This window comes from Myxocyprinus asiaticus, chromosome 37, assembly GCF_019703515.2.
Source record: "Myxocyprinus asiaticus isolate MX2 ecotype Aquarium Trade chromosome 37, UBuf_Myxa_2, whole genome shotgun sequence".
Classification (NCBI taxonomy): domain Eukaryota; kingdom Metazoa; phylum Chordata; class Actinopteri; order Cypriniformes; family Catostomidae; genus Myxocyprinus; species Myxocyprinus asiaticus.
The window spans coordinates 23,500,352-23,513,503 of NC_059380.1; the positions used below are offsets into that span (position 1 = coordinate 23,500,352).

The 13,152-nt window shown below is 37.7% G+C and overlaps 1 protein-coding gene across 2 annotated transcripts in view; it reads left to right on the forward strand.

The window, feature by feature from the left end:
* Nucleotides 1-6,430: 6,430 nt before the first annotated feature.
* draxina (dorsal inhibitory axon guidance protein a) overlaps nt 6,431-13,152 on the forward strand; it is a 47,142-nt gene continuing 40,420 nt past the window's right edge. The window contains exon 1 of one of the 2 annotated variants that reach the window (XM_051675380.1): nt 6,431-6,669. The gene's annotated coding sequence lies outside the window, so the exon portion shown is untranslated. The remainder of the gene's footprint in view (nt 6,670-13,152) is intronic. The other variant, XM_051675379.1, reaches the window with a different exon arrangement.

Genomic DNA, 13,152 nt, shown 5'->3' on the forward strand with positions numbered 1-13,152 from the left:
GGGCAATTGCATCGACAATCCAGTGAGAAAGTCTTTGCTTGGAGATGGACATTCCTTTCGTGCGTCCTGGCATATAAAGAGCTGATCAGACAGTCTGAACTGGCGTGTACGCTCAACGTATGTGTGTAGCGCCTGCACAGGGCATAATAAATGCAATGATTGTTCCTCATCCATATTAAATGGAGGAGGGAAGAAGGCCTGAAGGTGAACCACCTGTGCTCTGAAGGGCGTGGTTAGGACCTTAGGCACATAGCCTTTTCTGGGTTTGACAGTGGCTTTTGAAAGACCAGGCTCAAACTCCAGACATGAATTGTCGACTGATAGTGCATGCAGGTCACCGACCCGTTTTACTGAGGCCAGAGCCAGCTGTAGTGCAGTCTTAACGGAGAGCATGCACAAATCAGCAGAGTCCAAAGGCTCGAAGGGGGGCCCTGTGAGAGCTTTTAGGACTAAAGTCCCAAGTCGGGACTGTAGCCGGCCGAAGTGGGTTTAATCGTCTTGCTCCTTTAAGGAACTTTATGATTAAATCATGCTTGCCTATAGTGGCACCGGCTTCATGTGCGTGATATGCAGATATAGTCACCACATACACTTTGAGCGTTGACGAAGTGAGTCCTGCACCTAATCGCTCTTGAAGAAATATGAGAATTTCATGTATGGGGCAGTTTACTGGGTCTTTGCCATGTGAGATACACCAATCAGTGAACACATTCCATTTTAGTGCATAGAGGTGTCTCGTGGATGGTGCTCTGGCCTGTAAAATGGTGTTCATGACTGAATGCATCAGTTCTGATGCGTTTAGCGTGCTCCGTTCAGGGGCCACACATGCAGGTTCCACAGCTTGGGCTAGGGATGCCAGATTGTGCCTTGCACCTGAGAGAGGAGATCCCACCTCAGTGGTATTTCCCATGGCGAGCTGTACAGCATCTCTAACATTTCCGGAAACCATGACTGGTTGGGCCATTTCGGCACAACCAACAGAATCGTTTCCTTGTCCTCTTGGACTTTGCATATGACAAATCAGTAAATCAGGCACACCGGGGGAAACACATATTTGCGTTTCGCCAGCAATTTGTGGGTCATTATGTCCGCTCCCAGCAGGGCTTGGGACTTCAAATACCAGAGGAACAGTATGTATTCCCCACTGAGGCAAATAGATCGATTTCTGCTTTGCCAAATATTTCCCAAATCCTCAATACAGTTTGAGGATGAAGTCTCCATTCGCCCGTTATCACCCCGTTGCGTGACAATAGGTCTGCACCATAATTCAGGCGGGCTGGGACATATGTCGCTCTTAGGGAAAGGAGATGACGCTCGCTCCATAGGAGGAGGTGACGTGTCAGTCTCAACAGTGGCGGTAAATGAATTCTGCCTTGGAGGTTTATAGATGCCACAACTGTCATGTTGTCTGAGTGAACCAGGACATGACATTTCGCTATTTCTGACTGAAAAGCCTTTAAGGCTTGGAATACAGCTGATAGCTCTAAGTGGTTGATGTGCCATGCTTTCTTTGCACCTGTCCATGTGCCGAAAGTCAGGCATCCATCACATTCTGCCCCCCAACCTGTGTTGGAAGCATCCATAGTCACCACTTCCTGCCGAAAACTGCATCAATGCACTTTGTGAACGTGCGAGGAGCCAGAGACAGTCCGAAGGGCAGGACTTTGAATTGATACGCTGTTCCCTCGAATGCGAATCTAAAAAATATCCTTTGAAGCCATACAATTTGGATATGAAAGTATGCATGAATGAGGCTGAATCGTCCCTCAAAACAAGGGCGATTCACGAGCGAAACGTCTTGAGACTCATGCCCTCGCAGTGAGGGCAGTCTGTCTCCATGAGAGCTGACAGTGGAATGCGCCTCTCGCACAAGGAACACTTATGGAACGACATCTTTAAAAAGACGCAAACACGTATGTGACTCTTTTAGATATATAAGTATATAAATAAATATACACTGGTGGCCAAAGGTTTGGAATAATGTACAGATTTTGCTGTTTCGGAAGGAAATTGGTACTTTAATTCACTAAAGTGGCATTCAACTGATCATAAAGTATAGTCAGGACATTACTGAGAAAACAGCACCATCACTATTTGAAAAATGTCATTTTTGATTCAATTTAGACAGGCCCCATTTCCAGCAGCCATCACTCCAACACCTTATCCTTGAGTAATCATGCTAAATTGCTAACTTGGTACTAGAAAATCACTTGCCATTATATCAAACACAGTTGAAAGCTATTTGGTTTGTTAAATGAAGCTTAATATTGTCTTTGTGTTTGTTTTTGAGTTGCCACAGTATGCAATATACTGGCATGTCTTAAGGTCAATATTAGGTCAAAATTGGTGAAAAAGAAATAGCTTTGTCTAGAAACTCCTCAGTCAATCATTGTTTTGAGGAATGAAGGCTATACAATGCTTGAAATTGCCAAAAAACTGAAGATTTCATACAAAGGTGTACACTAAAGTCTTCAAAGACAAAGGACAACTGGTTCTAACAAGGACAGAAAGAGATGTGGCAGGCCAGATGTACAACTAAACAAGAGGATAAGTACATCAGAGTTTCTAGTTTGAGAAATAGACGCCTCACATCCTCAGCTGACAGCTTCATTGAATTCTACCCGCTCAACACCAGTTTCATGTACAACAGTAAAGAGAAGACTCAGAGGTGCAGGCCTTATGGGAAGAAATGCAAAGAAAAAGCCACATTTGAAACAGAAAAACAAAAAGAAAATGTTAAACTGGGCAAAGAGAAACAGACATTGGATATCAGATAATTGGAAAAGAGTGTTATGGATCTTAACCCCATTGAGCATTTGTGGGATCAGCTAGACTGTAAGGTGTGTGAGAAGTGCCTGACATGATAGCTACATCTATGGCAAGTGCTACAGGAAGTGTGGGGTGAAATATCACCTGAGAATCTGGACAAACTGACAGCTAGAATGCCAAGGATCTGCAAAGCTGTCATTGCTGCACGTGGAGGATTTTTTTACATTTTATTTTTTATTTTTATGAGAACTATTTGAAGTAGTTTAAGTTCTGAAAATTTCTTTCAAATTGTAATAGTAATTTTTCACGTTATTAATGTCCTGACTATACATTGTGATCAGTTGAATGCCACTTTGGTGAATAAAAGTACCAATTTCTTTCCATAACACCAAAATCTGTACATTATTCTAAACTTTTGTATATTTATATTTCACATAATATACAATATGCAATTGCTTTGTAAGGCTACACAACACCTGCCGAAGTGCAGCGGGGACTCAGGATGCTGAGGCCCTTTCACCAGCGAAGCGTCAAGTGGCGAGGTGGAGTGATGTTCGCCGGAGCACTGCAGGGGAGCAGAGAGTCTTCTCGTAGCCGCAAAGATTCCACCCACTGACTCGTGTATATCGACGGGGAAGGGTAGAGGGCCTCTAGACAAGAGATGATCGCTGTCTTGGAAGAAGAAATTCTGAGGAAATGGTGTTTGTGCACCTGCTTTCAAAACAGGCGGGGCTCAAACACCATAGACAATATTAGAATATTGGCATTATTGTAGAGAGGTTTCAAATAGGTCGTGTAAGAAGGCACTTCCCATATGCGTTAATAAATGCAATGTCAAGTGTACTGAGTCGTAAGGGAACTTCACAGCACTTCCTCAATGTGTGTATCTGATTTGAACATGCAGGATGACAAGCACACACATCTGAAGCTGAACTAACACAGGTACTCCACTAAAACAACCAATAATTTTGCTCGAAATGTTGCATTTGTGCTTAGATTAAATCTCAGCTGCTTCTGGGAGAAACAACGTGCTGGTTTTGTTTGCGCTTTTTTTGTCTTTATAACTTTTTTGCAGTTTATTATTGTTAAGTAACACACTGATATAGTGATTGATGTACGCTCTGCTCAAAATCCCAACACCACAACGAAAGAATGAATGAATGTATGCCACAACAACAGCTGTGTTAACTTGACAACGGAAGTATTGCCCATATTTCTCGCTAAACTGTACACCTATATACATAGAATGGCAAAAGGTCGGGCAGTTTATTAATTCTTGACTTTATTTTATTGGGTTTACTTGCATGCAGACATATAAATTGTAGTGTAGTGGTTTGGTTTGAATAATTTTGATTTGCTTTGGTGTCTTTTCAATAATCTTCAATAATAGTGTTGTACTGCACCCAGAGCCCCTGAGCTTAGTGTGAGCCATGCAGCAAAAATAGGCTCAACGCCAAAACTATCCGCTCATTGCCAAGTCTGGGACGCTTCACCTCGCGACTCACGCTTGCAGTGTAAACGGTGTCATCTGTTAATATGGATGCCGAAACGAAAATGTGCTGCTCGTGCTTCGCTCACAGATGATGTGTGAACTCGGCGTAAGCATCACGGGTTTATTGAGCAGGCACAGATAAGCGCGAGCCGAGCCTACTCCTAGAATGTCTTCTGCAGCGCTGGGAATTAATTGTATTGATTTGGTTCGTTCTGATGTTTCATTGAAACACGAAAATTAGTCACGGACATCACAGCACCATAGTTAGGAGAGAGTGCTCAAAACACTCGTGCATCTCTGCTTGTACTGCGCGCGCTCAGCTCGCACTTGCGTAACCAAATAAAAGGGAGCGCAATCATTTTGATCAAATAAAAATCATTTTTGTAACACAAGTAACTGCAGAACAGAAACTATGATTGATTAACTGATAAATAAACAGTAATTCCTTAAATCACGTCATAGAAGGAAAATGTAACGTATTCTGATTATTGTTATGCATCACACCCAAAACTTGTATTAAGCATTCACAGGGTTGGGAGGGTTACTTTTGAAATGTATGCCACTACAGATTACAGAATATATGCTGAAAAATGTCATTTGTAACGTATTCCATTAGATTACTCAAGGTCAGTAACGTATTCTAAATACTTTGGATTACTTCTTCAGCACTGGCAGATATTTTCACTTGTTTTGACTATAAAAACTCTGCCAGTACAGTAAGACAAAATACACATGTTAAAAATACATTCTCTGAAAAACCTAAATATCTTATGCAATGTTGTTTCTAAAACAAGATACTTTTTACAGGAAAACAATACAAAAACTGGAGTGGTAGTGGTGTAGTGGGCTAAAGCAAATAACTGGTAATCAGAAGGTTGCTGGTTCAATCCCCACACCACCACCATTGTGTCCTTGAGCAAAACACTTAACTCCAGGTTGCTCCAGGGGGATTGTCCCTGTAATAAATGCACTGTAAGTCGCTTTGGATAAAAGCATCTGCCAAATGCATAAATGTAAATGTAAAAACTATTATCAGGAATAAAATGTTTGCCCTAATATAAAAGGTATTACTAGAAAAAAGAAATTATGATCCAGTGTGAATTTTCTTGATAAAAATATATGATCGTGCCTGGTAACATGTGCATGTAAAATGGCTAGAAATAGCATTTTAGCTTAGCGTAAAGCTGACAATTTACACAAGGTTTATTTCTATTTCTTGTGCTCCAAACTTACTTCAAACTTACTTCTCTGTCTGCTCGTATGAATGTAACACTTCATAAGAAAATGTTTCACCGCTGTTCAAATGCACTTTGGATCGCATCATTTATATGTATACATTTTTCCATCTGAAAGGACTAAATATTAAATGAAACAAATGACAATAAAATGCAAAGTAATCTCTACAGTAATCAAAATAATTTTTTAATGTAACTGTATTCTAAATACCAATTATTTAAACTGTAACTGTAGTGGAATACAGTTACTTATATTTTGTATTTTAAACACGTAATCCCGTTACATGTATTCCGTTACTCCCCAACCCTGAGCATACAATATAAAGATGATGCAATAATGGCATCTAGCCTTTTTAATTTATTTTATTTTATTACGACGATGTGGCCCACGACACCTTATTTCTCTTTGGATCTGGAAGTTTGGTCACCCCTGGTGTAATGCATTGTTACCTCAGGATTACAGTGAATCCATATAAATGTCCACATAAAGATTATCATAAGTAAATGGGCACCATAAAATGAATGCAAGTATATTATCCTTTTAGGCCAAATGTAAAATATATCTCTATCAATTCATGCGCATCCATGCTCTTGCGTTCTCTGTAAATAAGATGGAGGTGACGCAAAAGGAAAAAAGATATAGGCTACCTACAACGTAAATTGAAACGCGTGCTCACGCAAAGGTATCTCGTGCGCACGCGACAGGCTATTCTCAGCTATTATTTTATTCCAAGGACACTTTAGGGGCTCCATTTTTCTCCCAGGTATAAAGCTTATAAAGTAAAACATAAGTTCTTCCCCGTGTTAGGCACTACCTCTATTTGTGAGGTATGTTGCTCAATCTGATCCCTGGTCAAATAGAATCGTATTATATCGTTTTTTCCGTGTAATTTCATTTTTCTTTTCTTTTTTGTCCTGAGGTGTGTGGCGATCTTTTTTTGCTGATCCCCAGCTAATTTCAATTTCCTAATTTAATTTCATGAGAAAGGTAAACTCGTTTTGGGATGTTCTCTCATCTTTACTGACATCAGCCCTTACAGCGGCGCGCGTCGGGGAGCGCGCTCGAGCCTCCAATTATCTCTCACGCGCTGGAGATCTCAGCGTGCGAGGCAGCCAGGGCATCTCCTATGATCCGCTTCTTCACCCGTCTCCTGCTCAACGGACAAATACACGGTAAGACCTCTGCTCTTATTAGTGTTCAGACATGTTTTTTAAATATTGTTATTGTTTGAGAAAATGGTTTGATGGACACATTTTGTTAAGCTCTTTGTACTAAAATCTGGGGTTGTTCTTTGGTTATTTGCTAACAGATGAACACAACTTTTGCCTCTCATTTCTTATTCTCGTCCTTTTCAATCTGTATTTAAATTTGTACCATTTTAAAAATAATAGTTTAAAATGAGAGTTGTCTCGACAGTATCGATAACAGTTTGATCTTAAAACTTAACCATTGCAATCCACATTTTGTCACGGTTGTATGCAGGATACACCCTCTGCACAATCCTTGTAGAGGGGGTTATACTCTGGATTATACTTTAATTTCTAATTGCAAAAAAAAAAAAAAAATAATAATAATAATAATAATAATAATATATATATATATATATATATATATATATATATATATATATATATATATATATATATATATATATATATTTTATTTATTGTTTTTGCTCGTTATTTCCAAATGTTTTATATACACATTATTTATTTATTTATCTATTTATTTATTTTTTATTATTATTATTTTTATTTTATTTTTTTTGCTCACTTAAAGATGTGCTGAGAGGCATACAAATGTGTGAGAGTGCGTCCTGTGCACGCTTTTGATGTCTTCATATTCTGTCTTTATTTGAGGGGGCATTATGAAAGCGTGAATTTCAATTAGATCCCTAATATAGATCTTTCTCTGTCTCCACACATCATTATAGGTTAATTTGGTCTTTAATGATCAAAGGGTAGCCTACCTTAATTTGGTCAATTCGACATAGACTTAGTAGCCTACAACATGTGACAAAACTACATTTCATTTATTTGCTAATAGAATCCTATGACATCTGAACATGGGTTGTAATTTTTATGGCTATTTGTCCTGCACCAGCGGTAGGGCAAAACTGTGGTTTAGGACTACCGAACATTATTTCTGATGCAGGTTTTGTTCTAGAATTAATAAATGCTTGAACTGCAGGTAAGCAGGATTGGTGCACAGCTCAGAAATGGTGCTGAGAAAGTGTGTTGTGTACATTTCCTCTGGTCATACTTAATGTGTCTGGAACTATTTTAAAGCTCATATTGTTTTAAACACTAAAGGATGCTTGGTAATTCATAGCGTGCTCTACTTTTAGAGAGACGCACTGCTAAATAATTAACGCATTGTATCAAATATGATACATGTATTGATGAGCCCATCCAGTGGCATCAAGAAATTGATTATACCACCACACAATGGTGAATGAATGTCAAAGAAGTCATCAACAGCCAAATGACGTTCTGCTTTTTCTATCCTGGGGCTGATTGTGAAAACAGAACAGACAGACCAAATGTAGACCAATTCTACAACACCTCCAATATCTTTGGCTATTAAGATACCCCAAATGAGATCAATAAAGACCTTTGTGTGATTTGTGCTCCTGCCTCGATCTCCTGCTGGTTAACTGGAGATCAGTCTTTGTGGGACACCAGAGACAGCTGGTCTTTTTTGCTCCACAAATAAGCCACTGGCCTTTTCTAACAGTTAGCTCGTACAGAAACTGCCTTGTCTCAATAGAGATGTTTGAGTGTGGAGTGGACTGCTTTCATGGTTGATTGTTCTCCAAGGTAAATTTTTCTTATTGTCTTCACACCTCTCAAAGTGCTTACAAAGACTGCAGGCATGCTGTAGAGTGTGAGCTTGTGCGTCAGGGTGTTTTTGGGACAGGATGAAGGAGGTTCCCCTGCTGTGAGGATGAGGAGGTCTCTGCCAGGCTAGAAAATAAGAGGACACATTGCAGGGACCAGTTACAATGGTGAGAAATGTGATATTTGATGGAGCCCTAAATGTGTTGTATCTAAAGCAGTCACACTGGAGACAGGATAGTTCCCTATCTCTTCCTCAGCTCTCTTGGCAGCAGATGGGCCCTCCTTATTGCAATTTTAACACTTAGGCTGTTGTTACGAGATTTGTGTCCTTGACACTTTTAGAGCTGCCAAAACGAACAATGTGTGGTGTGAAATTGCTGAAACAGTTTGAGAAGAGATGGCTGCTCCCATTTGTATATATGAGTTTATTTCCATAATTTGAAGCATTCTTTTGTTTGATTTTCGTAATGTTGGGGGACTGCATGTGAGATTGTAATGTTTTGGTGAGATTCAAATGAGTTTATTTCAGATTCCCAGAGCAATATTGAAAATATGTGATTTGCAAAGCTTTGCTTTTGTTTTTCCCCTCTGATTGATCTCAGTCACATATAGTGTAATGTGCTTATAAAGATCGACTCGCCAACAGCGCAGTATTTAACTGCTTCATAGCCATTAAAAATAAATTATGTGACAAAGCAATAATCTTTCTTGCTTGAAGTTTGTAATGATACATTTGATATCATTATTATAGGGTTTTAGTTTTATCATTGAAGAATGTATTTCATTTTTATTCAGTCTAAGGATGTGCAAAAGTACATATTTTCAAAATTGATTTGTTGGTGGGTTATCTGAACTACTAGTTGACTAGTCAGTCTTATTGAAGCCCTGTGTAATTAATTAGGATGCCCACAAGACACAGATTAGTGTTTTAATTCTATTTGGGACTAAGTGCAGCTGTTCAGTAGGGTTAATGACATACAGGGCCATAACCACAATATACACTGAGGGGTACAAGTCCCCCCCAATAATCAGATATGGCCAAATTGTTCCCCCCAATAATTGATATCCTTGTTGCTGTTCTGCTGCAGTCCATAATGCAGCTGTATAATTGTCATTAAGTTGTTGCAGGAAAAACATAATTTTTAGCATGCTCATTAGTCTAACACTGCTCGTCAATGTCATTTGAGATAACCAATCAAATCGATGAAGGCGGGACTCAAGTTTAATACGCTAAGTGGGAACCTCGTGGATTATTCCAGCACCGCGCATCAGCGAGCAGTTCAGGTTAAGAGTGTTTGTATCATGTGAGATGTAAGTATCTAACTAAACATGCAATATTTGACCACTGTTTTATCATTAAAATGTTAGCAACTGAAAGTAATTTCCAAGGGTGCAAACTATTTCCAATTTTGCGAAATTCGCCATTTTGAATTGAAAATATGTCATGTACAGTACGTGATTCGGATGTAATAACTGTGAATGTGAAAACATTAACGGAACCGTTTTCAGCATATCAGGCTTAAGACAAAGAGCGAATGTGTGCATATTGTAAAGGAATTGAATGAATGTGGTAATCTGGTAAGTTTCTGAAGTACCTTTTTAGAAAATTCACTTGATATTGTCTTAGAAAACGATCTATAACACAAAGTAGAGCGTTTTCACCCTCAGATTAAAACTAGAACATGGTAAGACCTGTGACTTGAGGCTTCAATTTAGTTTTTAGGTTGTGGCAAGGACAGTGTCATATATTTTTTGTGCAAATAGTATTAGGTAATAATTAACAATCAATTTAAGATTTTCTAAATAATTTCTTTATGTCTTTAATTAATTCTGAATTTTTTACAGCATCTCCTAAGAGTCTTCTTTTAAAAGAGACCATTTTATTTTGAGGATGAGCCACCAGTTAAAGGAGTAGTTCACCTAAAAATATAAAATGTACTTTTACTCACTCATTTACTCACCCTTATGTTGTTCAAAACTCATATGCTGTTACTTTTTCTTGGAACATAAAAATAGATATTTTAAGCAGCTTTATTCCATAGAATAACAGTTTATAGTGAGCAGGAGCTGTCAAGCTTCATAAAGGACAAATATTATCAATCGTTATTAAAGGTTCAGTATAAAGACGTCCTAACTGTAGTCCATATGACTTGTGAACTTTATTCCAATCTTAATGGGGCCATAGAAAAGCTTAGTGTTGTATGGACTACTTTTGATGGTGATTTTTTTCCCTCTTTGGACCTTGACAGCAGTGGTCAATATGAAGTGTTTTTGTATGTAAAAGAGGGGGGGACAATGAGGGACAACTTGAGGACAGTAAATAATTTTGTGTATTTTCTTTTTGCTAGCCAGCTGATGTCATCATTTTACAGATACATCAGTGATTAAAAGAAATTCTAATTATGCCTTTCTTTGATACAGCACAACAAAGAAAGAAAAGATGACTGAAACAGGCAAATTGCTAGTAGGGCTGCACAATTAATCAAAATAATTAATGGCGACTACGATTACGGCTGTCACAATTATTCAGTTTAAGTCTACTCCTGTTGCGTTAATGGTTTCTATTTAGAATGTGTTTTTGCAGCGATTGAGTTTCTAACCAATCCCAGACGTGTGCGTTGAGCAATGAAACGCCAATGGCCAATCAGAGACTCAGTGAGTCTACAGTCAATCAGTCATGACAGCCAATCCTTTTGCACACGTTTTAAATAGTCTGACATCCAGTTGCTTGCTTACAGTATGTTTCATCTCTGTTTGCGATGGCACATGAAAATTAGTGCTCAAGAAACATCATCTGACACTCGAAAAGAAGATGCAGAACAAAGTTTGAAATATTTTCAATTCGTTGCATGTCGCAGTGTTTTATTTACCGTAGGTAAACAAATCATAAACGAGCAATGCGACAACTTAAACAATCCCAACCGTTATAATCAATGTACAGACAGCGTCTAAATAACTGATTTATTGTGTTGTTTAAACAGCTATATTTATTATTTGAGCATTTGTGAGTGCAAAACTCTGTTCAGTGAGCTTGCCCTGAACTGCAGGGCTCAAACAGTGAGTGACAGCTTCAGTCATTATAATGGGAGAGTTTGAATATTGTTGTTTTGCTCAATTTTTGTGTACAATTTATTAAAAAAGAATAACAGTTGTATTTATGTATTAAACAGCTATAAAGTGGCTTGTTTTGAAGTCAGGTTGTTTTGGATGTTTTGGACATAGAAAAAGTCTTGAATGTCATATTTCACGGACCATCTTCTTTGTTATCGCGTCTGCTCAAATAAATAACTATTGACCTCAACTGCTGTTGGTAGATTTAAATTTTAATGAATCACACAAACTCACAAACTGGCTGATCTTACCTTCCAAAGTGCAACCACTGTGACAGATTTGAGGCCAAAAATGATCTAACGATGATCTTATGTGAACAAGATCACAATACGGGATTTTAAATGCAGTGAGTAAATTCAGTCTAAATCGGCTGTTCAGTTTGACTATTGAACATCAAATATTATTATTTACTGTATGTGGGCAAATAATTTAAGAAGTAAAGACACATATTGCATGTCTGATGGTAGTTTTTGATTTTTATGCCATGTTTTTCAGGCTTTGGAAGTGTTAAATGTGTGAGGATGTGAATACATCAGCATGATACATGACACAGGCATATTGACTGAAATTAAAACGTGTTTAGTCAGTAGAGAACCTACATAACTCTCTTCACTTTAAACCATAGATATACCTTTATAATAACCTTTAGTAACATTAACAAACATTATTACAGTATGTAATGCTTAAAAGAAACTGCAGCTCAGCCCATAACCTGCTGTTCTGAAGAACCTGGAAGCACGATTGCCTGCTTGGTGATGTCACAGTAATTTCATCAAATAATCGTCATTAATAATCGCGATTACAATATCAAGGGCAATAATCGACAATTATGATTTTTGTCATAATCGTGCAGCCCTAATTGCTAGCAATGCAGACTCAGTGTTTGTCTTGTACTGTGTGAACTTAAAAAAAACATATAATTTAAAAACAAAAAATATCAAATTTTGGTTGCATTTAAAAAACTTGAAAGCATTTAAAGCCTTTATTCAGAAAATTATTGCATTTACCACATTTACTATTTTAAAGGACTGATGACACCCGTGACCCCCCACCCCCAAAATAACTGGGCTAAATAACAAAATAATACTTTTTATTGCAAAAAAATATATATAAAAATAGTACAAAGTACAAAAGTTATTTTTTTTTAGTATAACATTTTTTTATGAAATATGCATAAAAATGGGAACGTTTCTCATAGCAGGCAATTTCAAGTCAGACTGCAATTAATTGTATTGAAATTAATTGATGAAAGTGGGAATGTGTTACAGAAGCTGTGCTTTGATGACTTTGATGGCAGTGCTTTAAAGGGGATAAATTTAGAGATGCAGCATTTTTTTTTTTTTACTTCTTTAGCTTTAAAATTTTATATATTTAGTAGTGGTGTAGTCAGTCTGCCGGCACACAGAAACCCTTTCAGAGAATTTGCATCTCAAAATAAGACTTTTAAAGGGGTTAGGGTTAACTAGAGCTTATTTTTATTTATTTTTTTTATAAATATACATTTAATTCGTTCAATACTAAAAAGTATTGATAAAAATGGTTTAATATAATTAAAATTCGATCAGTTTACTTAATATTTGTGTGTGCTATATTTTTTATGCTTATTAGAATATCGTGCCATTGGCTTAGAAACAAGCTAACACCAAACTTGACTGAAATCATGATTTGAGTCTCCCATGTATACACGCTGAGCTGCCTATCGCA